The sequence below is a fragment of the Rissa tridactyla genome, chromosome Z, assembly GCF_028500815.1.
Source record: "Rissa tridactyla isolate bRisTri1 chromosome Z, bRisTri1.patW.cur.20221130, whole genome shotgun sequence".
Taxonomy (NCBI): Eukaryota; Metazoa; Chordata; class Aves; order Charadriiformes; family Laridae; genus Rissa; species Rissa tridactyla.
In genome coordinates, this window is record NC_071497.1 from 72,185,276 (window position 1) to 72,210,029 (window position 24,754).

A 24,754-nucleotide genomic window follows, 5' to 3' on the forward strand; every position below is an offset into this window, starting at 1 on the left:
GAGGGGACACCCTCCAAACTATTTGCACCTCCATTCTTTACTTGACCTGCAAAATATATGATAGACAAGACAACAGCAACATTTCTATTTGGATACCACTTTCCAGTCACGTGCTATGCACATTAATGTAAAGGCTTCTCAAAACTACAGCTATAAAGCTGTACTCTACAGTGTATGTTGAATAACTAGTACTATCAGTACTAGTATTAACAGTTGCTATACAAATGATGTGAAAAAGATTATTACTTATGTATGGTAATCTTAGCTGAGGAGGTACGAAAAGCTTCCAGAAGCCACCAGTGAGATTTCCCAGGCATTTCTGGAACTCTCTATATCTCATTCTGGGATTTTCAGCTTACTGAGGGAAAGGTGTTCTGCTGGACCCACATTGCATAAAAATTGGCTTCATATTTCCCCCATCCTCCCAACGGTTTGCTACCAGCTCCATGTTTACAGAACTCACTGAGGTTTCAGGAGATTTAAATCTAAAATACTGTTCCAGCCCTGTCCCATAATTCTCAGGAGATTGTTTAAATACCAGGCCCTCTAAATACTGCCCACCCACAGCAATACCATAAATGTTAGGCTTTAGCCCTATGGCCTCAGTCATCTGGGCTAATAGCCATTATTCTATGCAGAAAGGTGAGTGCTTCAGTAAGAAGAACTAAGAAAATACCAGAATACCCAACAGGCTGATACTCAGAGTTTCTCAGTAGGAAGCTCAGACAAAAGGGCAGCTGCCACCTCCGGGGAGACATTCCAGCCCCTTAGCTAGCGGATGAAGGCAGTTGCTGGCTGCAAAGGGGTCAACATGTTTCCTGCACACCAAAGCAAAGGCCTAATTTCCCCTGAAGCTAAGCACCAAGAACTTTCAGCATTTTGTACCTACCTCATTTAGGTAGATCCCTACCCAACAAATGGATCCTAAAGAGTTAAGCCTTTTCCACATGCTGAAGATGAACAGAACAAAGTTCACCCTGTGGTCTTCTTAGGTAGCTGGAAATGTGAGAGCTGAACCAAGTCCTTTTTTTGTGTGTTCTCCCCAGCTCTGTACTTGGGACAAGAAGCTGCCAATGGCAACTCTGCTCATCATGAACAATAAAACTGTCAAGGACAATAGTGGTCTCATGAGAGAGGATCATCTCTGCATTTGGCCGGGTCAACAGAAAATCTCCCACTAAGAGGCAATTAACCATGAACTTGGCAGTGACACCACTGTGACATGATGAAAGACATGGAAAAAGAACTATCTATGCTAACAGAATATGGTGACAGACAGGGGGAAGAGGGAGGAGGGATATAAAAATGAAAAGTCACCATGCTCCAAAGGAGCAAGAAACAATCAGTAAATTGCCTTATGCGTTTATTACATGCTCAGTTTCTACAGCAATTAGCATAACATAAATATATTTGATATATTAACCTTCAGATGGGCGGACGGTACAGCACTGATCTAAATGTGCAAGGGGTACTATGCCACAAGTTCATAGCTGTAAGTGCCGATGCGTCCCACTGTGTGTTGCAATGGCAATTGCTATGGAGAGGCAGGCAGCTAAAGCCCTGGATAAATCCGTAGCTGTCTGTATCTGGGAACTCAAAGTAACTTGCGAAGTTGATTTTGTAGGCTCTTGGGTCTGGGCCTTAATACATCATGATTTATAGTTTGACTTAAAGGCAGATGCATTTCCATTTCTGGACTATGTCTGACACGCTGAATGTGCTCATCTAGAAACAGTATTTTTAGGAAGAAACTGTTCCAGACATTTGGAAGAAGGCCTTTCTGCCCAAGTTTTCAATAGCTCAGTAGCGGGTGTCCAAGCCTTTGCAATGGAACAGACAGTCACATCAGTAAAGCATGTCTCAGAATTTGCCCTGCTTCAAGATTTTTTTATTTACTAGAATCTCATTTTTACCATGGGCAACTGACGTTTTCTAGAGTGCCAGACGCTGTTGGCTACACTAATCGCAGGCAAGTAAGTTGAGCCTGCAGATGTATTTGACTGCTGTAGTCAAACCCGGCTGATGGACTTGGGGGTTTTGGAGGAACTTTTTTATGGTTTCTGTGTGTGCAGGCAGTGTGGGGATCATCTGCATTAGTTTGCCAGGCCAAGGTGCCAACACCCACTAACGAACTAACTTAGCTGGTCTGGAGACATCATTTACAACAACAAATGATGGGTTCAGATTCCCAATCTTTCTGTTTAAAGAACAGAACTAGTTGTCATCTGTGATTCTGCAGGAAACTGAAGGGAGGAAACAGAAAGAACAGAAGTGATATGGCAGAAAACAAAGAAAACTGTGTCCAAATTGAAAAATAAAAAATCTGAGAACGAGGATACACAGGAAGAAGTAAAATACTAGTAGGTAGAAAGCAAGGAGGCTATATGCATATGAAAAACAATGATCAGTGAAACAACTCGGAGACTAAATAAGTTATGTACCATTTTCAGTTTGCTAGCAGCACTTATCTAAGACTTCATGCTTAACTTTGCCCTCTAGCAGGATTTCTAGCTTTACAGGTTTAAGTTTTCTTTTGTCATCTCTATGTGCTACTGTTCAGCAGATGTTTGCAGTTCTTTAGTTGGGATAGCATTTTGAATTTGAACAGGAACCTTTTGCTATTCAAGGTCCTACAGCATTTTTTTCCTGGACCAGTTACCAGGTATACGTGTGCCTTTGAACAGAAAGAGGGAGGGGAGAAGGGAGGGAATCTGGAGTAATTAAGTGCAGTTGAGGCGGTTTTGACTCATTACTACCACTATATCTAGAAACAAATTAGAATTTTGAAACCATTCTGACTTTCTGAACAAGATGCAAGTTTTTTGTGTCTACAGAAAAAAACAGGATTAATATAACAGGTTAATTTCAAGTTTACAAGAAGAAAATAGCCTATGTTAAGACTTCCCAAGTTGTGGCTCCTGCATGGGAAGTCATTGAGTTTCTTACCTCCCTGAACTATTTGCCAAAAGACTTCACACACAAACAATTCAAGTTTTCTAAAATTAGCTTTTAAAAAGCTATTTTTGTTCCCACAGCTATGTCTCAGTCTTGTATTACAATCAAAGGAATGCAATTCATGCAAATAAGCCACGTTAGAAATCAAGTTTGTAAACCAAAAAATAAGACAAGACTTATAAAATAATTCCTAGGCAGACTGACAGTCTCGAGTATCTGTGCATCATACCAGCCTTCGATTCTACCTTGCTCTTGTAACTTTCCCAATGTGTTGGGCAAGAGCAGATACCTTTTGCTCCCCTCAGAAAACTGTGTACAGCACAAGTTAAACAAGAAAGTAATTGCATTATTTGTATTTAAAAAATAATCTTTCTGCTTTTGCTATCAGTTAGAGACTACTAATAATTGTTAGAGATGACTAGTAATTGTATCTCAAATACAATGAGACAGTTTTAGCCACCAGCACACCTACATCAAATGCAGGATCTATGCCAGGGATTGCAGTGATTTGCTTTATGACATCAGGTCTTTGTCCAGATCTCCGTGTTCAGCCTGCTGAATTCAACCCTTCAGCCGCGTGTGAATATCTCTCTCATCCCTGGAGGTCCGCAGAACCTACCCTCCCTGCACCCAGCTGGAGGAAAGGAGGGTAAGGCTTGTTTTATTGTTGTTGTTGTTCTATGAAAGAAAATAATCTGTGAGAACAGTGTGGTATGAAGTTATCAGCTCAGATCAGCTCTACAGAAATCTAACATGGCTAAAGGTTCCCCACTCCCTCATAAACCATTTACATAAGAGCTGTTTATGACTTCTCAGCATTGCACATAACCACTTCAAGCCACAGCTCAGCCATTAGACCTTACCTCAGCTCAGCAGGTCTGGCCGAAAAAGCACTTGGCAATGGGTCTCTGGGGAAAATGGGGCCTCTGTAAGACAGAGTGGTAATTTGGTGGCTTCCCTGCTCAGGGTTAGCGCTGGCTTCCTTCCACAGGACAGCACAAAAGGGTGCTGTGCCAATTCAGGTGCTCAGATAGGAAATAAAAACCACACCTTCATCATCAGTGAACAGGAAAAAACCCTGCGCGCCTCCCCCCTCCCCGCAGCCTTCAGATGCAGCAGTGCTCTTCCATCCATCAAGGCAAAGGGGCTGCTTCCAAAAAAACAAGCAGCATTTTCTTTCTAAACTTCTGATTTCCTGGAGTGTGTATGTATACGCACCTCTCCATCAGGGCAGCCTATGTCACAAAGCACAGTGGCACACCGCTAATCATCAATAAACTTTGTCAAACCCAGGCCAGAGAGACTGGTACCTGAAGACAGGAAATACCACCACCCACTCCATGATGTGCAGCTCTGCAACATTAACGAGACAGGGATGATGTTACTGTCTCTGCTCAGGCAGCCCAGTAGAGGAAGCAGAAAGCAAGAGCCCAGGAAGGAAGGGTCAGATCCAGCAGGATGACCGCATTCCCCGTGCCGAACATGAGATTCAGAATGAGCTTTCTGCAGGCTTTCCGTGTGGCATGCTGAAGCCAGGCTTGTGTCCCGTGCGCTCTGCAGCACTGCGTCACAGCCTCTGTACTTTTCTCTGTGCTAGATGTACACAGTCAGGATACTGCTATCACCTCCCAGCCCATAGCTCCTGGGATCACAGCACAAGCAAGGCCATCCTGCTCAGTGCTGTAGGCAGATGGTGCATCACTACAGCGTATTAACAAGGAGGCATGTTTTCTTTTTCTCCCTTCTAGCAAGTCCCCGTGAACATGGCCATCATGGCGCTGTAGGAGAACTAACTTACCAGGTCTTATAGAGAGCCTGTCACCTGTAATGGGAAGGAGAGAGATGGCCCAAGGAGGTCTCCCCACACACCTTGATGAGTGAGATGATATGCAGCAGTTGCTCCAATATCTCCATCTGGGAGGGCATGCTGTGGCAGTCCCTGCCAAGTCTAGCCAGGATCTAGCATCCAACATCAACCTCTTTGGAAACCTCTGCAGAATGCCACTTAAACCACCATGTGCGGTCATTAACCTAGGCCCCTTCAGGGTTTATTAGCAACCCCATAACTTTCCACCAGAAACTTTTACAGAAGATCTGACTAACAAAAGATCTTTTTTGCTGGGGCCTTCCTCTGCATTTGGAGGGCAGAGTAGTCAAATACGTTCACGGCAGGGTTCTCAAAGTACAAGCTCGAGTCTTGCTTTGGACTTGACCAAAGTGTATTTTGGGTTACAGCTTGCATAGCTCTTCAATAGCCTGTTAACCTCAGAGACCAGCAAGCATTACCCTCATTGGCCTTCACGTATGAGTTTATCCTAATAAACTAAACTTGGCCAAGGTTTAAGGCTCAAGCCCTGACATGCAACTACAGTGTAACTGTTAACACAGCTCTCAACATAGTTTTGGCCTATGCCAACCTGTATTGCCCCAGCACTTCAGAGAATGGGAGCAGCCCTCCTCTTGTGCTGACAGGCAGTACAGACAAGGCCACAGAGGCTTTCTGGTGCAATGTGGGTGGACAGGGTCTGCAGGTACTCATACTCTCATACCCAGGATGGAGTCCTGGCCCATTTTAGTTTACCGGTGCGGATATAACTGATGGGAAGAGTCAGAGTGACTTGCCCTTGCTCTGCTGCTCTGCTTTCTCCTCAGCTCCCATAACTCCATCTTTTTCTGTTCCTCCTCCTAAAATTTTCTTCCATTTTCAGATTTTCCTCCCTAGTAGGATCAAACTGAACATAATCCACTCCAATAGTTTCCTCCGCATTTATAAAAAGCAAACGAAAAAAGTTGATTTCCTTCTGGGTTTTGTCCTTAGCATTGCTTTCCAGGCAGTCAGACACCCAGTACCAGCTGACCCTTTTCATGCTACCATTAGTTACTAACACCATTAGCCTCACCACCCTATTATGCTAGTTTGACAGGGGTAAATTCCACGGCAACTAAGTTGTCATTCTTCTCTTTCCCATGAGCCAGCTGACATTCCTCTTTTCGTTCTTCCTGGGCTTCAGAGCAAATAGAAACTTTTCTGGGAAATGATGCAATGCCTTCTTCCCTCTCCTGCCAATCCTGTTCTCCTAAACCTGTCTTACAGTTTTGCATCAGGCTGCAACAATTGTGTGCAATCAACACTTAGATAGCAGTAAAACAGCTTTCCTGAGGAAACAGCACAAATTTCCTGGCTGATGAGGTAGACTCTTCTATGCCATACTTTAAACTAACTCCTCACACCTCTCTGTCTCTACCAGCAGAATGTCCTACCTGCAGCTTCTGTTCAACTTTGTTTTATTTCAACGTAGATGCGTTTTTCAGTACTAGCAGATGTTTACTGTATCTGACAAGCCATGGAACAACAGTGACATCCATTGGCTAAACTAAACCCAAGCTAGAATTGTTCATTACACAAGAATAATTTTTAGTAGAAAAAGTATGTTTGATATAAGTTATTCTACTACATTTTTATGTGATCTATAGTTATCAATGTTTTAGAAGTATCATAGAAGGTAAGCTAAGTTTCACATTTTTCACCTCAGGTCTTTCCTGAGAAGTGATCAGTAAGCTTGTCTTGCCTAGGAGAGAATGCACACTTAATGCCAAATATCTACAACTTGAGAGATATCTCATTTTTTAGATACTGCAACACTGAAACCTCAAAAGCTCAAGCAAATACTAAAGACATCTGAAAATATTTGTGAGGTGCAGATAAAATTATTTGTGATCTTTCTAGCTTGATACGTACAGTCTAAAGGCTAGACCGTAACTCCACTTTGCACTGAGGGAACTGAGCTCCTGACTTTTTTCTCCTCTTTTTTTTTTTTTTCCACCTCCTCCTTTCATCAGAAGACATTTGCTTTAGTAGCTTCAGTAGCTTTTCAAGGAAAAGGCTCTAAGCTGCCCACAATTGGAGAGGCTGTTGGCATCAAAACCAGTCACAGCATTCCAATCCCACTTGCAGTAAGTTTTAAGGACAGAGGTGGTATAAATTTCCCCAGTTCTGCTGGCACACTCAAAAGCAGCATGAATCATTCGGGATGCAGAGTTGTGCTGGCTGCTCAGATTGCCCACCATGATACTCAACTATTTTTTTCATGCTGCCATTCCACAATAGAGGATCCATATTTCTAAAGATACGACTTTTCTCTTCAGAGATATGGTTCTTTTTTGTCAGAGGAAAGATTTTAAAGTTGATCTCACTGAAACACGTGGTATTTTTTGCAATCAGTTATAAATCAGTCCACAGCATCCTCCATCAACCATCATCTTCTTCCCCATGCCCCAGTCTTCATGTCATCAGCCACTTCTATCAGTAGCACTATTGGTTTTTTCTTCCTGATAAGATGTTAGTATACTGCAGAATTAAAATACAAATGCAATTGTTGTTACTCACTGAGTTATATCCAAGTGTTAAGGTCAATTATAATCTAATTCTTAACCTACCTATACTAAGAAACTAGAAAACTGCAAACATAAATAAATGTTGCAGGCCGCTACATCAGATACTTTTCAGAAGCTCAGTGTTACCTATTTGCTGTTGACGAAAGCTTTCATTAAAGCAGAAGAAATTACATTTGTTTTGCAATATCTACTCTCCATAAACCTACGCTGATTGGTGGAATTACATTATTCTTCTTTGTTATCTGAGGCTTCATTAATCTACTTGGCATAGTGTAGGCTCTAATTATTCTGGCTAGCCTGTTAACCTTTCCTAGAGTTTGGTGCAATATTAACCTTCTTCATTTCTCTTCTTTGGCTGTTCCACGCTGTACTAAGATTTACTAAAAATTAGCAGTAACATCACAGAGAGTTTTTTGGACAGCTTTTATACATTCCTTCTATACAATAGGATTCCTCACACAAATACTGTGGGAGAAAGATAGAAGGAGAAATCCCTGCAGTATAGCATTCCACAAAATGCTTGTTTTAATTAAAAAAGTATATCCTTGTTCATGATGTAAATGAATATTCTTTCTTTTCTCTTCCTCCAAACACAGGGTAGCGCTCTGGTTAGACCCTTCTCTGTCTTACTTGTGATAATTCTAATTTCTGAACACATCGGGCTAGTGTAGAGCACCATATTCTCTCTGCTGTTTGCTTTCTAGTTATTCATCATGGCTCCTGAGCACAGTTCATGGCTGAGTACTGCTATAGTGCATATCAGGGAGGAGAAGCTGTGCTGTCCAAGTCCTTTACCAGATGACACTGTGCTTGATTTATTTCAGGAGTATCTTGTATGGACATCTGCAATGACTACTGCATAATGGAGATGATAAATCACCTGAAAATATTATCCTCAGAATTTTTAGGGACCATATATTGTCCCTATTATGACAAAGTGAACTCTCTTTGCAAGTTTCCTTTTTTTTTTAATTTTTCCAGCCTCTAAAGGGTTTAAAATAATTTCACTATTTACCCATGGTTATCCTTCAACTGGCACGCTTCCTTATTATTACCTTGTAACAGTGCAGGTAAAGAAGTGACAAAAGCGACTCCCACAGCTATTCCAACTTCTGTTCCAGTGTTAGACTTACTCCCCACAGTGGAACACAGAAACGGAGTAGCTGACTTCTTTAAAAAAAACATTATAATTCCTATTTTTTACTAATAGTTTGCTACTCTTTACTGCTTTAGCTTTTATTTTTATAAGAACTTTTACTGCTTCTTTCCTGGTGGAGAAGCTGATATGTGCTTTGGCTTGCAACCATTTATTTCTTGTTCTCCCTCAATACACACAATTACATGCTACCTCATTTACCCAAGTGTAATATCAGTTTGCTTTGAAACTGGCAGTAGAAACTGAGGTTTGTAAAGGATGCTGTTACTCAATAAAGAGTACAAGAGATCTCTCTGCAATATGACAGTCGACATACGACTTGGTGACAAATGCAAATCAAAATGCTATGGTTTATACAAACATCCAGAACGCTCTTATTCTTAACACAGGATTTTAAAAGTTTTGATCTTGTGTTGGATTCTAACAATATACTGCCAATTTCAAGCACAAAATTTCAGCTACTTACACAGGGTCAGCAAGTTCAGCCGAGTGCAGAAAAGTGAAAAGCATGCTGTGTGAAATGCTCCATTATGCCAAACTGACCTTCCAGAGGAAATGAAATAAATGTCCTGCTCACTCACTTCAGGCAGATGAGACAGAAGGGTTTACAGTATTCGATAGGAGGCTTAACGAAAACAGTAAAGTAGGAGAAGCACAGAAATACAGAAAAATTTAAAGACTTACTGCTCCATAACCATACCTTTTAATTTTGGAAATACTTCTTTTTCCTGGACAGTTGTATTATAGGAAGTGTCTCATTTAAAAGAAATCAGCAAATTTAAAACAAAATACTTAGATGTCTGTAGAAACAGGTTGAAGCTTATTGAAAGCTGGGTAAGGAGTACAAAACCCAGAGGAGCAGTTTTGTGAATCACCCCTTTTCCTTTAATGAAAAACAGACAGTTATCCAAAACAAAATGTTATAGCCTGTTCTACCCAAACCTGTTTGTTTAGATCCACAAGTATCCCAGCTAGTATCAGTTAGGAGTGTAACAGAAACACAGACATCTTTCCAGTTTATATTTTAGCTCACCAACCACATCAAAGAAATCAATGTATTGCACAGTACTATTTATATGACTGGTCAGTTACATGGGAGGAAAAGTCTGTTTACGAGTTCCTTACTAAGTGAACTGCTGTGAATGTTGATTTAAGCCTGTCAGTGGGAGCATTTCTGTGAGAGGGACAGATGATGAGCAATGTCCTCCAGCCGACCACATTCAAGCTACGCTGATGACACTTGAACTTCGTGCGAACCTGGACATGGCTGAGGATCTTCACAAACTTCAAACGTATTGGAAGGGAAATCACTGTCATAGCACCTCCTTTCTGGAATTTATTTATTTGGAACTAAAAATCATCAGGCTATTTGAATAAGGAAATGATATTGCTAACAAAGATAATCCTTTAGATAAATCTTTAAGCTGGATCATTCCAGCTTTGCATCTTCACTTGAGAATGCAATTTAGTAACGCACTTACAGGCATGCTGCGGTGAGAGATAAGTAGTGCAGGCAATAAGCTTTCTCTGGGTCTACCTGGACTAAACTTCTTTCCCACGTTCAACGAAATGTGCAGCAATTCAGCATGCGGTGTAATCTCCTGTAGCCCCGTGCAATACCCTCCATTGCAAGCGTGGGAGGAGACCTCCCCAGACTCCAGCACCATCAGGTTCAAGAGGAGATAAGTGTGTCCTTAAGCAATTGAGCAGGAATGCTTTTCTGAACCACAGCCAGAAAGAGCAGCCAGTATCTCCAAGGAGCCTGAAGAAACTCTCCTAGTTAAGAGAAATTTGCTTTTAAGTGATTTTTCATTTTCCTGATGCTCTCTTTCACTCATATATTTTCTACTTGGGAGGATATGGGGATGAAAACAAGATTTTTATTTAATGAGTTCATCTGATCCCTCTCTGATCTCTCAGCCTACATTAGTAATCCCTGCTAAGAAGAAAAACATTAGCTTTTCCAGCAACTGGGTGCACTATTAAAGATAAGCTCATGCAATAGAGCAAGGGAAAAACACATATGTTCTCTGAACCATGTTCAAGTGTCTAAAAGGTGGGAAGAGACTTCCCAATTGATATATAAAAATAAAATTCCATGATTCTACCTTTAATTGAAGCAAACATAACAAGTGCTTAGCACTCGCTGATGCTGCATGTTTAAAAGCTTTGCTTCTATATTTGGTATAGATTTACTTGCTTTACCCATTTTACATAGGAGGATGCTAAAAACAGCATGTCTATTTTTGCTGTAGACCCTCATTTTCCCCTATCTTTGAAATGCTCTCTAGCAACATGAGCGAGTATCATTACTAGATCAAAGAAAGCCAATATCCTTAATCTAGTTAATAGTTACTTACACCACTGAGGAGTAAATTATGGGTGAGGATCATGAAGCAATTAAAGGCAAAAAATTCTGAATACATACTAAACTTCCAAGATTAGAAAACAAGTAATCGTACCTCATTGCTATTGTATACCAGTATTTCTACAAACACAGAAAACCTCATCTGAAGCCCACAGATTTCAGCAAAAGGGTTTCTTGCAGGGGTCAGCAGATACTGAAACAGGCTTTGGGGCACTGCTAAGTGCCACTGCTAAGATCTGTTATCATCTTCAGTCCAGATCCTGAAACAGCATCTAGGAACCTAATTCCTTCCAGATCCCTGTGGGAATGAGGAGTCAAAAGAGGCAACATTCTAAAAACTTTTTCTGATTCAAGGCCCAGCTCATTTAATCTCTCAGGGCAGAGCTAAGGATTTACTTCAGGAAAGCCAAACACACAAAGAAGAGCACTGCAGGACAGGCTCTCCAGTGGTCAAAGTTTTCGACTGCAGAAAGCACGAACGAAAAATCTCCCTTAGCTCAAGGGCACAGGGACTCCTGTTCATTTTCCAGTGTTTATCACTTTGCCAGTTTATCACTAGTTCCTTGTGTTTAGAGCACTAAGCTTTGGGGAACTTCCACATTAGAAAACTATGCAAATGGGCAGAGGTATATAATTTCATCTGGCAAGAGAGGCTAGGAGCAAGTGCCTGAAGAAAAAAAAGAAAGGAACAAGTGCTCTTCTCTGTCTACCCTCCAGGTTTCCAGCAATTGATGTCCAAGGGAATTTTGTATCTGTGCCTTCATGGTAGGAAGCTTCATTGATAAGACTAATCACTTTTAAAACCTGACTTTTTTGCCTTCACAGCCTTCTACATTGTGAGGTCCTGCAGGTTGCTCACACGGGGTATGGAGTAAAGCGCATTTCTTTCTTCTGAACTTGCTACCATACTGATCTTGCACTGTGAGAAGTAGCAAGAAGTTGCAAGGAGTAGTGTGAAAACTGTGAACTGGCTTCACTGGTTCCACTATCTTCTTCATTAGCTATGACAGACGCACTCCTGTTCAAACTACCTGAACTTTGGTCCAGGCTCAGCAAGTAGACCTAATCAAAGTTAATCCTATTGTGTGAGGCTATCAGTGAGAACTTAACACCAAATACCAAAAAAACAGTTTGGCTGGAGACTGGGCCAAAAAGCAGAGGAAACTGCATTAACGGAAGAGAAAATCTGACTATAAATCAACCACTTCATGCTATGAATATCTGCAGCCATCAGGTCCCTTTGAGCTCTTCCTCCATAGCAGTTGGCTGCACAGCGGTGATCTCCCCATCAGCAGGGATGCTTCTCAAGGTTACGCCTCAAGGCTGAGAGATCCCTTACATGACACCAGACATCGATGTGTTAATAGGTGACATTTTTGGCACGCACGTAATGTTTAAGGTAAATATAGTAAGCTTACGCAATAATCTTTGTATCCCATACTAACAAAGTGTAGTAAATAGCACTGACCACCAATCCATCTGTACAGATTAAATATGTTACATTCCTAAATTTACTGATTAGAACTCAATAAACTAAATACTAGATCAGATCTGTCTAGGTGATCTCTGACTCTTCTCCTGCAACGCTAGTTGCCCTAAATGAGAAGCGTGCGCTCCCTATTTAGTCACTACAGTCTCCATCGTGTGGATCTCTTCTCAGGGGTTTTGTTAGTCACAGCCTTGGACATTTATTTCTAGAATCTTCTTGGAGGCACCCACTCCTGCAGAGCCTGAAGCAGCAAAATGCTGCCGTGTGCAGCACTGCCCGCTGTTCCTGCTGCGAAGGCTGGCTGTTCGCTGCCAGCCAAAGTATAACTGCAACTGCAGCACACTGTCCCAACCAACCACTAGCAAGCGGACATGGATTTGAACAAATCTTTCATCTAATTCAGCTTTTAGACAAAGCCAAGCCATAAGCCTGGCATGCGTCAGCAACATCTCTTGTCAAATGCCACTTCCTTGACATTTCTGTCCCCACTGACAGGTCCTGCTCGTAAGCATACCAGCACAAACACCATCCACTGTAAACAAGGATCAGCGTTATTTACACTGACGTAACTGAGATCAAAGCGCATCCTTCCCACACACCGCCAAAACAAAGATATGGTACTGTTTATTTTTATGTAGTGTCAAGTCTTTGGAGTCAATTAGAGTCATTACTATTTACAGATGTCAGAAAAAGAAAGGCTGAATGAGGATGTTTGACAAGGTCACGGGAAAGAGGATGATTTGCATGCTGATATGCCTAGGGAGAAATATGTCTTTATTCCATAACGAAAGCCCTGTCAGCAGTGTGATGGCTGATATAATGAATAGAAGTTGCAGCGGCTGCTGCTGACTACAGAAAGGATGTGACCACAAAGATGGAAAGAAGGAAGTAAATTAGATGAACCCAAGACAGTTCAAAAAGGGCAAGCAACTGAAAGCGGCTCATGCATGTTCACTCATACAGAACATTTTTAAGGAAAAAGTCATTTTAAATCAGATAAATTACAAATCCTGGCAGCATCAGGCTGTTTTTTTCCAAGCCTGTTTCTCCTCCTACTGCAGTTCAGTCAGACAATTTGAGCTATGACACAAAAGTTTTAAGATGTTGGCACCAGGGCTTCATATAGTAAGTGAAAATGAGTTCTTCCATTGACACCAGAGGTTAAAGATTTAATCCACAGTGTGCTGCTACTGGCCAGGCTCTTTGCACTTGCAGTTTCACAAACAGGCTGTCCCCACTATGAGCTCCCATCCTCTGCTCATGTGAACTCCCATGCCCACAACCTGAGTGGGGAGGCTGATTAACGCATCCATTGAACAGTAACTGGCAATTTCTCAGTTCATTGATTTGACTGAAAGCAGCTCAGCCCTCAGTAGCACAATGGTTAGAGCTTATGCTAGGGTAATGGTAACATTTCCTTCAGAGGAAGTGCTTCACTTTACCTTCAACCTACCAAACTCCATCCTCCTTATGTGAAGTTTGGGAGGAGACTGATGAGTAAAACTTATATTTATGGAAAGTATAAATATCAAGAAACCAAGTTCCAGTGGGGCTTTCAAGGGCTTTCACAGAGTGCTAAGCAGAAAATAGTTCTTCAACTTTAAAGACTGCAAGGGGGAAGTGTGATCACTCCTGTTATCCTGTCCTTGCAGCATAACGGAGACAATTCCTTCAGCTCTGACTCAACAAGGTGCAGACGTTCAGTCTAAAAGCACCAAGACTGGCACGCAGACCAGAGCCCATTGAAGTTTCCCACTTGAGAAGCAGAACTTAAGCTCAAAGTAGGAGCATACATAAATCTGGATATACTAAGAAAAAAAATCTTCCTATCAACTTTGGTAGTACAATACGTGGGAACTAGAGGAAAAAGTTATTAGGGCACTCCAATCTTAGCAGCAGCCAAGAGCAAACGTCCTCTGTAGAACAGGAGTAAAATATGATGAAAGACAGAAGCAAAGGAAGGAATTGGGAAATACTGGTGAGGCTCCACTGAATGTTGCTTACAGGGCCAGCTGTTTGTGTTGCAGGGAGGTAACTTCAAATCTAATGAATATATTAGAAAGCTTTTCAGCTCCTCTCATACTACTTCCTGGAGAAAGGAAATAAAAATCTTTGTCTTAGTCTTAAAGCTTCAGGACAGTGCAAAAACTTAAGATAATTGTGAATAAGCTTGGGTCAGAAATTTGATGGTGAATTTAGCCATCAAATCACTGAGCTTCAACATAGAACTTGATAACTTTGTCATGTACTCCCATGTTCCAGGGCTCTACGAACATTCATCAGGGCAATTCAAAACCATGTTTCTTTCAGACTGTCTGTATCCTCCCACTAACACACTTCAAGGTAAATGAAAAATCATATAGTTGGTGCTAGCATCATACAAACTTAAAGATCATGCATCTCAGTAAGAATCCCCCCCAAAATATTAAGTTTCTTCACTTATTTATGCCTGTATCTAGTCCTCAAGATTCAGAACAGATCTCCAGTGCTGCTTGTACTGAATTACACTTACAAGGCCTCCTTAAGCCTGGAAACTGCCAGAACTCTCTTACAAAAAGATACAGGATGTGAATACATACAATGTCCTAATTCAGACCAGGAGTACCACCTAGCTCATGCTTAGGGAAGGGCTAAGAAACATTGTAAAGGTCCTTTTCCCCCATGCTCCCCAAAAAAGGTTGACTGGGGGTTTGGGTTGTTTGGTTTTTTCCTCCCGTCAGCCTCCAGCACTTTGTGGTTCTGGAACAGCCTGAGCTGGAAGTACTATTATTTGTGCTTAAAAAGTGAGAGTTTTTCCTGTGGTTAGGAAGATACTTTTGTACGCACATTTTCAAAGCTGCTCATCAGAGGAATGTTTGCAAACATCCGTTGCTGCCCACTATTAACAATAAGAGCACAATCTGGTTGGGTAAAAATCCTGGTCTGGGAAAGTGACTGCTCTGTTCCCAAGCACTGCTCGTCTCTGCTTTTTCAAATGTCGCCCTCCCATTTCCCCTGTATAGTCTCTCCATAGTACTTCCAAAGTATCAAGAAAAGGTTTTAAAAGAAAATACAATTTCTGTGATGAAAATTCCTCTTGAGGAAACACATAGAAAACAAGAAATACTAACTTTTTGTAGTAATGTTGCTAGGAGATTTGTTAACATTCTTTTAGAGGGGAGGAACATCTGTGAAAGAGTTTTGCAAGACCAAATAGGACCAAGTGCTGAGGGGAGACTTGAAGCTCAGTTGTATTACAAAGTGCATGAAAGCTTGGCAGTTAACATGTCTATGTTAACAGTAGCACCCTAAAACATTTCAGAGAAAGAAGAAAGTCACCCTTCACAAAACCGAGAACACTGGATATTTCACACAAGAGAGGTCTGAAGTAGAAAGTATCATGGACATGTGGCACATGAGGTCTGAAGTCAACACAAGCCAGACAAACATAGTGGCATTCAGACATTGAAGCAACCAATTTCCCCATAAGAAGTATTTTTATTATTTCTTACTGGAATTTGATCCCCACCCTACTAGCCCAGTAGATCCCGTTATTACTTGAGTATCAGGGCATATTGCCAGGTCAACTTTCCCAGGCTTTTCTAAGAGAAGTTAGTTCCTGCTCTCTTCAAGTCCTAACAAGCAGAAGATAAAGTGTATCTGCTTAAAATAATTAACCACAGGGTGTTTTATTATTATCGTTTTAAAGCTTAAAGCTATCAAAACAAAGTCAAGAATGTTTTTTTTGGTTTTGGGGGTTTTGGTTGTTTCTGGTTTTTTTTTGTTTTGTTTTGTTTTTTAAATTAAGAAATCTTTACTTAAACAGACATTGAGAAATGCTGCTCTCCATAGATGTTACACAGGAGGTCAGACTACATGACAACATTCCATTTTGACTTTGGCTTTTACACACCAGAGGGCTGAATCAAACACATACCTAACACCAGTGGGGGACAGAGTAGATGGTTACCTGCTCAACTGCTTGAGTACAACCACATCACTTACTTACCATGGAAACAGGTGCTTTGGTGCTCCCACCTTACCCCATTCCCAGTTAGATTGTACTCATCTGATTGTTAACTACATAAATTATTCCACTGTGAACTGCCACGTGTGCTATCCACAACAGGGCCATGTCACCTAATGGGATGATTCTCTATCCATAGTTCACTTCACATTACCAAATGAAGTACACTCTTTATTAACCTCCTGAGGAAAGAGCTGTATTTAAAAAATAAAAATAAACAACTCAAAAGAAAACAAAAAACCTAATATTTTTTAAGTTTACTAGCACTTAGCATAAGGATTCGGTGAATGCCTGTTACGTTATTTTGTGCACCAACCAAGACTGAAGAATATGTTATAGGAAAGTTGTTGTAGGAAAAAAATATAAATGCTGTCAATCCTCAAATTAAAATTCCACCCTAACAAGACATTGTTTTCTTCAGGCCCAGTCTTCAGAATAGCAGGTTCTGTTACTTAGTTGGTAGTTAGCAGCCCACTTCCTTTGTAATTTAGCCATGGAGTATTAACTAAACACTGACCTAAAGTGAAAATGGGCCTGAAGGAGACAACAATTCTTGGGATCTCCCATCTGTAGTATGTCAGTGGCATTATGACTCAATTAGTTTATCCTCATTGGATTCAGTAAATGAACTAAAAGTATTAACATAGCATTTCAAGATGCACTGCTATCAGCTCAAACTGCTGTGAAACTTGCCATGCTGATTTAATCATCTTGCTGCCGTGTGATCTGTTGAAGACATTGCATCATTCTTCACTGCCCTTTGAAGGCGTGCAATGTAGCAAGACCTTTCAGGAACTCTTCCAAACATATTATAGTGACTCAGATCTGCACTCTTAACAGGGCTGACCATTAAGTAACCACCCAGGTTTCAGCAGTACACCAAGTAAACAGCAATAACTGCCTTTAGAATCACGTTTTTTCCACAAAATAAATTTCAGAAGCTGCAAGTGCTTGAGTATTCATTGTTTTGTGGTATTTGTGTTCTCTTTTAGTAGCATGTTAGTATAGAAGCTGATAAATTAATGTTTAAAAGCTTAAATAAAATTGTTTGTTATAATTAAGAGAAAGATTTTCTCTTAATTGTCTTAAGTTTTGGGGTTTTTTTAACCTATCAACCAAAGGGCCATGTTAAAGAACTGGATTTAGAAGAAAGCTTTAAATTTAAAAAAAATCTGAATGCAATTACCATCTCAAGTATGACTTTGGCTGAAATGCCAGCACTACATTTTGGTAAATGGAAATTTACTAGGTTTGTCTGGGACAAACCCTTGTAGGTCACCTGAAGTATTTCTTTTCCAGCCTAGGCTGCTGGAAGCAGCCATGATTTTCCCTGTCATTTTCTAACAATGCAAGTAAGCAACATGGATTACACTCTGGCTGCCAACAGTACTCCCTGTGCCCCATGCTGAAATTCTTTCTCTTGACTATTTCATATTGCTGGACAGCAAACCACAGGAACTTCAAATTACAGGAATTCTTACGGTTTATTTGCATTAAAGTCTTTTGCTCCAGTGACTTGAAGTCTTGCTGTTTTACTCTACAAATTATTCTCAGTTCTCAAGCCTGCTGACTCACTAATTCATACTGAATCATATCCAGTGGTTCCAACTGGTTTTCGTCTTTATATACGACTACTTTGCCTTTGAGTCAATTTCTCAAGCATTCTGTACAAAGAAACCAAAGAGCGCTGCACATGAACATGACCAGGATCTGCGTTTACCTTCCCCGTCTGCATTCAGTTCCTTTCCCTCAGGAAAACAGGTTGATTTGAACACATGAAACAGTCTGCATATCAATTCTGTGAACAGAAAAATGTCACATCCTGCCCTTCACCCTTTACTTCTTTTAAACCCCATCCCATGAACTTTAGCACTCTTTCTTTCTTTTGATCTGCCCAGAATAAAAGTAGCCATTAGCACAGCAATGCAACCCTCTGGACTATTACTTTTCAGTTCTCATAACATCAAACTGTGTTGAGAAAGCACGGTGTGATGTCACTGCATTTTGTGAAAAACTTGGAGATTGAATGTTCATAGGAACAGTGACTGCAGCAACAGCATCAGCCAAATGCAGTGCTGCCTGGAACAACACAAGGTTTTTTGCAGAGCATCATTGCCTCGGCCAATCTCTCCACTTGTCCTTCCCGAATAAGTCCTGCCAGATGGGCCAAACTGTGGACTCAGAGCGAGGAATCTATGTTTTTTGGAACTTCAGAGTGGGAGGTGACAGTGGGGTAAAAAACATATTTCCCAAACTTTCACAGCCCCAAACCTCACAGAATCATGGTTAGAAAGGCCCTTCATGTTCTGTGCTTTCTTCTCTTTCTCCAAATGAGAGCAGGAGGAAAATTTTGCAACACACACAAATGCACCCCATTGCTGACACTGACTTTTAAGGACATCTTCCACTGGGAGACTGTTCAGTGCTCTTGAGAGACAACCTTTTATGTCCTGCCAATGAATTCAGCTAGAAATGCTGAAGAACCTAATTTGAAGCAGGTAACAAGATCCAGAAGTCAGAAGATCATAATTTCCTTGTTTTTCAGAATGGAGAGAAAAAAAGTTGCTGTTTGTGATAATATTTGTAAGCAGCTTACTTCAGAAAATAAAGAATTTTCCTCAATGTACAGATTTGTTCTTCCAGGATATTGCCCAGTTCTCCTCTGGCCAACTCTAGTCTGATCACACCAAACTTAATATTTACAAAAACCACTCGACTCTCTGATGCAATGATTTACATCATCATCACTCATTTCAATGCTTTTTAATGAAGTCATAGTAAAGGAGCATAATTACTATATTCATTACAATTAGGAAAAGAAGAAACATGGAGTAAACCATGAAGACTGGACAGAATGCATATAGAGCTGAATGGAAAGATACCACTTTGGATGCACCAGACTGAGTCGTCCTTTTTCCTATCTATCTACCCATACCCATGAAAATCCCCAAGATTCCAGCAGTTTTTTCTGTCCAAATTCCTGACACACGTCTGCACAGAGAGACGGAAGACACAGAGAGGATTACAAAAATATCAGTTTGGCAGGACCTCTGGAGTTCTCTAGTCCAACCTCCTGCCAAAGACAGGACTGTTACCAACAACAGATCAGATAAACCATAATCCAAAAACCTCCAACAATGGACATCCAGAACCTCTTTGGATTGGTGAAGTGTTCCAGAGTTGCACTGCATTCCTGCCGAAAGAATTATTCTGAATATCCAAGCAGAACCAGCCAAGCTGTAATTTGCTGTACCTGTCCTTTATTGCCTCATCTGTCACTACCATGTTTAGTTGATCATCTTTACCTAAGAGGGTAGCTATCAGATCACCCCTTAGTGTCCTCCTTACCACATTAAACAAATCCAGCTCCCTCAGACTCTTCACAGGAACATGCTTTAGACCTCTCTCCGACTTCCTGCCCCTTTGCCAATGCCTCTTCTGTTTTTGTCCCCCCATTCCTCTGAAAATGGAGACCCAAAGACAGGCACTGTTCTAGCTGGGCCTCACCAGCACCAGCAGCAAGAGCAGACCCAAAGAATATGAGTTTTCACTCCCACAGTCCCACAACGATAGAGGGCTGTGCTCACATTACAGACCCACTGGAGGGGATGGGAAGCTTTGAACCCTCTCCCCAGCCTCAGAGGTGTACCGATAGAGCTTAGACATTAAGCTTAGACAGCTTAACCATAGACTTTGGTTAGGGCCAAAATATATCATTACAGGCAATTACTTAACTATTTTAGACATCATTCATCCCTTTTTGTTCTTCTCTTTCCTTCACAGATACCACTTCACAAATTATTTTCCCCCTCTAGCATAGAAATCCATTCCCAGGGAATTAAGGGAAACAAATTACTGTCTATTATGATGTTGCAACGCTTAACCACAGGATTCAGCATCAAGAAGTAAAGAACAATTATTGGAACATCGGGGCCTAACTAAACATTTCAGTATTTAGCAAGGCATCCTCTGAACCAACAAGGAAACAGACAGCCAGGCATAGTGTGCTCATATTTGGAAGTTATAAGCTATAAGTTGAACACTGTTTTAGGACTTTGAATGTTAGTAACTTTGGACTGGTTTTTAGTATAGGTACTGGCTACTAAAATGAAGTACTTCAAAAACTTTTTTTTTTTTTTTTTTTTTTTTGAGTCATTTGCTAATACTGAGTTCATGATTTGCATGGATCTTCACAACGGTTCATGACATTTTTTTGTCCGACCAGATCTTTATCAGTTGTTCTGGCAACGATGTTCAGTGAGAAACAGAAGTGCTGACCCAGAAACCAGCTGATACTTCTTCCCATTGAGCACAGCAGGAAGAAGCCTGAAGTATTGAAGATATAAATCCCATTTGCAATATTCAGAGGTCAGCCTGCACTCTGGATTAGCCCAGAATAGCTTGAATTGGCTTCTGAAGCTTAGCCTGTTTCAAGAGAAGGGACTATCTTTTCCTGGAATTATAAGTTTGGTGCCTCTTAAAAAGCTGGAATGTGGTGTCCTTTTGGATACAAGAGGTCAGGGCTCTCAGAAAAAGAAGTCAGTTTTGAAACCATAGACATTAAAACCACACAAAACTTGGATTTGTCAAAATAGGACATCAAATGAATTGACATTTGCAAGCTGTGAATTTCCTAGGTTGAACAAATATGCAAATGCAGAAACCACATATAAAATACAACAGATAAAAATCCCATCCCCACTACTGTCCTTTCCATGTGTCACCAAGTTTATCACTTTTTAATATTTAAACTATCCATGATGTTTGTACAGGCTAAAGAACATTAGCCAGTAGCCACTGTGTTTCAGATCTGCAGAGCAGATGAGACTTCTCAGGAGGCGTCACTGGCCCCGCAGCACTGCCACCCTCCCACGAGACACAGTCCTCTTTCTGCAGCCTGACTTCATGTCATGGAAGAGATTTCTAATACCCCCTGCCTTCTTATAATGAAAACACACAGCCCTTGAGGGCTGGCCAGCCCTTGCCTTCTCTAACACCATGCCACAGACAGGCTGGCACCCAGTCACCACGGACCTGAGGCAGAACAAACATTATAGTCACGCTCCATGCTAAAACCCTTCCTATGTTGTCTGTTCAGCTACAGCGAGAGAGAGGGTTGAAGTCTCATTCATGAGCAGGTCTCAGATCAGGCTTTCCTGTGCTGTCACAGCTCACCTTCCTCCTTGGAGGATATGTCCCACAGCAGCAGAGCCCCAGGGACCTATCTGCAGCCTTAGCTCCACACCCTCACGTGGCACACCAGCTGCCCAGGCTCCTGCAGGGGAAAAACAACATCTTACACACCAGAAGACCTTTCTGGTTTTGCTTTACCAGTTCCCCTTGTCCAAGAGGAATATAAAAAAAATACTATAGTCTCCCTTTTCTGATCTGCAAGGCACCATCTCCCCTTCCAAGCTGAGTTAAACATAGCAGCGCAGCTCTACCACCTACTAACATGATCCTCCCTGTCACCATTCAGGCTGAAACAGCTGCTGCCTCAGGGTTTTTGCTTTTCTCTCTCTCAGGCCTTCCTGCCTTCCTTCCTCCAAGCAAGCTTTGAGATGGAACAGTTGCAGAGACACAAAAGGAAAAGAGGCTTCCACTTAACTGAGCTGTTCTCTACCCTTCTTCTGCAGGGTAGGGATGCTCAAGGCCATTTTCTGTATCTTCCTTCTTCAAAGAAGTCAGAGGAAGACAATCACACTTCACTTCCCTCCAGGGCATCCTGTGACCCTCTCGCAGCTGGATCTAATAGGGCTAAATGGCTTTCAGATCTGCTGGGTGGGGGGCAGCTGTGTATCTACAGCAGACCACATGGAGCCGGCTCCTCCTGCAGAGCCAGCCAGCCAGCCAGCCTTCGAGGTCTCAGAAGCACCAGTTCTAGCACAGGGTGTGCAGCTGCTGAAGCTAACAAGTATTTTTTTTAGGATGACAGGTGCATATAAACAGCGGTGCATTAAATCAACCAGCCTTAAGTAGCACAGGCACATCCCTCTCCACTGTATGACAAGATTTTCGCTGTCTACAGTGCCAAGTAATTAGATAACCAATTAAACCTCTCAAAACAGAGTGTTTCCAATTAGAATAATTAAGAAGAAAAAAAAAGTACTCAATAAATAACAGCAAGTCTTCTATAGGAGTCATCACTGAAATTGGTTTGCTGTCCCGACTTTGGTAGAGGACACAGATTGCTATTTCTCCCACCCTGTTTCCAGCAGAGATGTGGTTTACACTGGCAAAAGGGTTACTTAAACCAATTCCCAAAAGGAACAAATTACGCAGTAAGAATGATTGTTTCCATAGGCGCTGCTCTCTGCATTATTTGCCATCAGAACAATACTCACAAGAACCAAAGTTTTAAGCACAGAACACATGCCAGTCTCCACCAATTTCATCACTATCTAGATGATGCTGGAATTGAATCAGATTTACATGGTCTGAGCCGGCTGCAGACTCTTCTGAATCCACCAGGTTTTCCAAATCTGGTCCATCCTGCTTCAGTGCTCCCAAAAAACAGAGTTAATTTGTTACAGCTCTAGCATTGCCTTTACATACACAGCCCTTGCATGTCGTCACTGGTAGTCACAGGTTGTCTATAAGTGGTCAAGGAGCAGGTGCTAAAGGCACCCCCGAGAGCCTGAGGTTTCTGGCCATGGTTTGGGGTGAGCAGATTGAGGAGTAGCTGTTGAGATCATTGCTTCCCTGCCCTTCACAAAGCAGCAGTTGAACCATCTTAATTTACCATGAGGTCTCTTAGAGTAAAACCAATCACTAATTTTGGCTTGCCTCAAAATACTGCACTGCAAATTGCAAATGAGAACTTGCAACTCTGCTGCCTATACATTAGGGCTGAGCTGACACTTTGAGGTTGTAGTCTTATCTGTCTCTGCAAGGTATCTCTACGCAGGAATCAGAGCACTAATAAAGCATTTTAGAAATCAAATACGCAGAGTTTGTTTGAAGTAATAGATAAGCAAACCTTACAGGAGTCCCTGACATTTCTCACTAACCTATTTGACCCATTGTCACCCATGACCTAGGATTTATATTTCCTGACATAAAGATTACTGTGCTTTCTTTAAATAGTACTAAAGTGTTAATTTTTCCTTCTTTTAGTTTTTTTATGATTTTTATGATTAAGTTTTATAATAAACTTACTATATTATTTCTCATTTTCCACACTTTTTTCCTAGTGGTGATCTCACGGTTCTTTAAATATAATAAAATTCAGGAATTAAAGAGACTTTCTGAAGGGGATTCCAGTACATTCAATCCACTGTACGCTCTATACTTCATCTGACCCATCTATGTATGTCCTTGGAAGTTTTCAAGACTGGACTGGACAAAGCCTTGAGCGACCTGATCTGCTCTCACAGTTCTACCCTACCTTGAGCAGGATGTTTTACTAAAGATCTCCTGAGATCCCCTACAACCTCGATTTTTCCATGATTTTATGTCTTTTTTGTCATGGTCGCTTCCGTGACATCTGAGTGTCTTTACTCCTGCCTTAAGCAACATGACTAACATCTGTCACACATTGTTTGTTTTCTTCTTTCTCCCCAGGGAAGAAGCAGGGGAGGGTCTGGTATTGGTAGAGTGTTTTGCGTTTGTTTGTTTGTTTGTTTAGCATGCATGTTGCTATGTGTTTACAACAGAAAACACGAGGTCAGAGTAATGCTTCATGGAACCAGAGTGAGAGGCGTAATGAGTATAGTGGTCTTCAGGAATACCAGGAGTTCCTCAGACTCCCAGGTAAGACCTTGCCCCTAACTTTGTGCTACAGAAGCACAGCTGGATGTGGTTTTCCTCCTGAATTTGTCTCAGGCTTAGGAAGGTTTTGAGTGTGAACACCGAGCTCTTAAACTTGATTCAGAATTCAGCAGGGAACTGGTTTGAAGAGTAAGGCTATGTCTAACACGCTCACGGTAATGTGTTGCTGGGGAGAGCACCATTGTGTTCTGAAGATACCTCAGCACTGATGGTTTCACACACACATCCAAGACTATCCAGGATGAGAGAAGGAAAGGGTTCAAAAATTGAACATGAGACAGTATATGGCAATTTGAAATACTCTTTCACTCAGATGAGGAAAGAAAGAAGGGCTGTCTATGCATTAGCTGCAAGTACCTCATGATGGCCTCTTCTCTCTACCATCCTTACTCTACCATCCTTACTCTGCCATCCAATCGCTTACTGGCTCACACAGAGCTTCACGAAGATGTTTTTCCTAATCTCTTATAGGATTATGACAGCCTGAAATTTCTTTTTGGTTTAGTTCCTTACACACTTGCTAAACTTCATCCACAGGGGCTGAAATTTCCCATATCTATGATAAATATTTTGGCAAAATTTCAGTCATGAAACATCTAATGAGACAAGGAAAGA

The 24,754-nt window shown here is 41.4% G+C and overlaps 1 long non-coding RNA gene across 1 annotated transcript; it reads right to left on the reverse strand.

Annotated features, from left to right (window-relative positions):
* Positions 1-3,457: 3,457 nt before the first annotated feature.
* LOC128903004 (uncharacterized) lies at positions 3,458-9,377 on the reverse strand. The gene is made up of 3 exons (XR_008463937.1): positions 9,207-9,377; positions 7,034-7,303; positions 3,458-3,633 (listed from the first exon to the last, which is right to left on the reverse strand). It is a non-coding gene; the product is annotated as an uncharacterized LOC128903004 (long non-coding RNA).
* Positions 9,378-24,754: the final 15,377 nt, after the last annotated feature.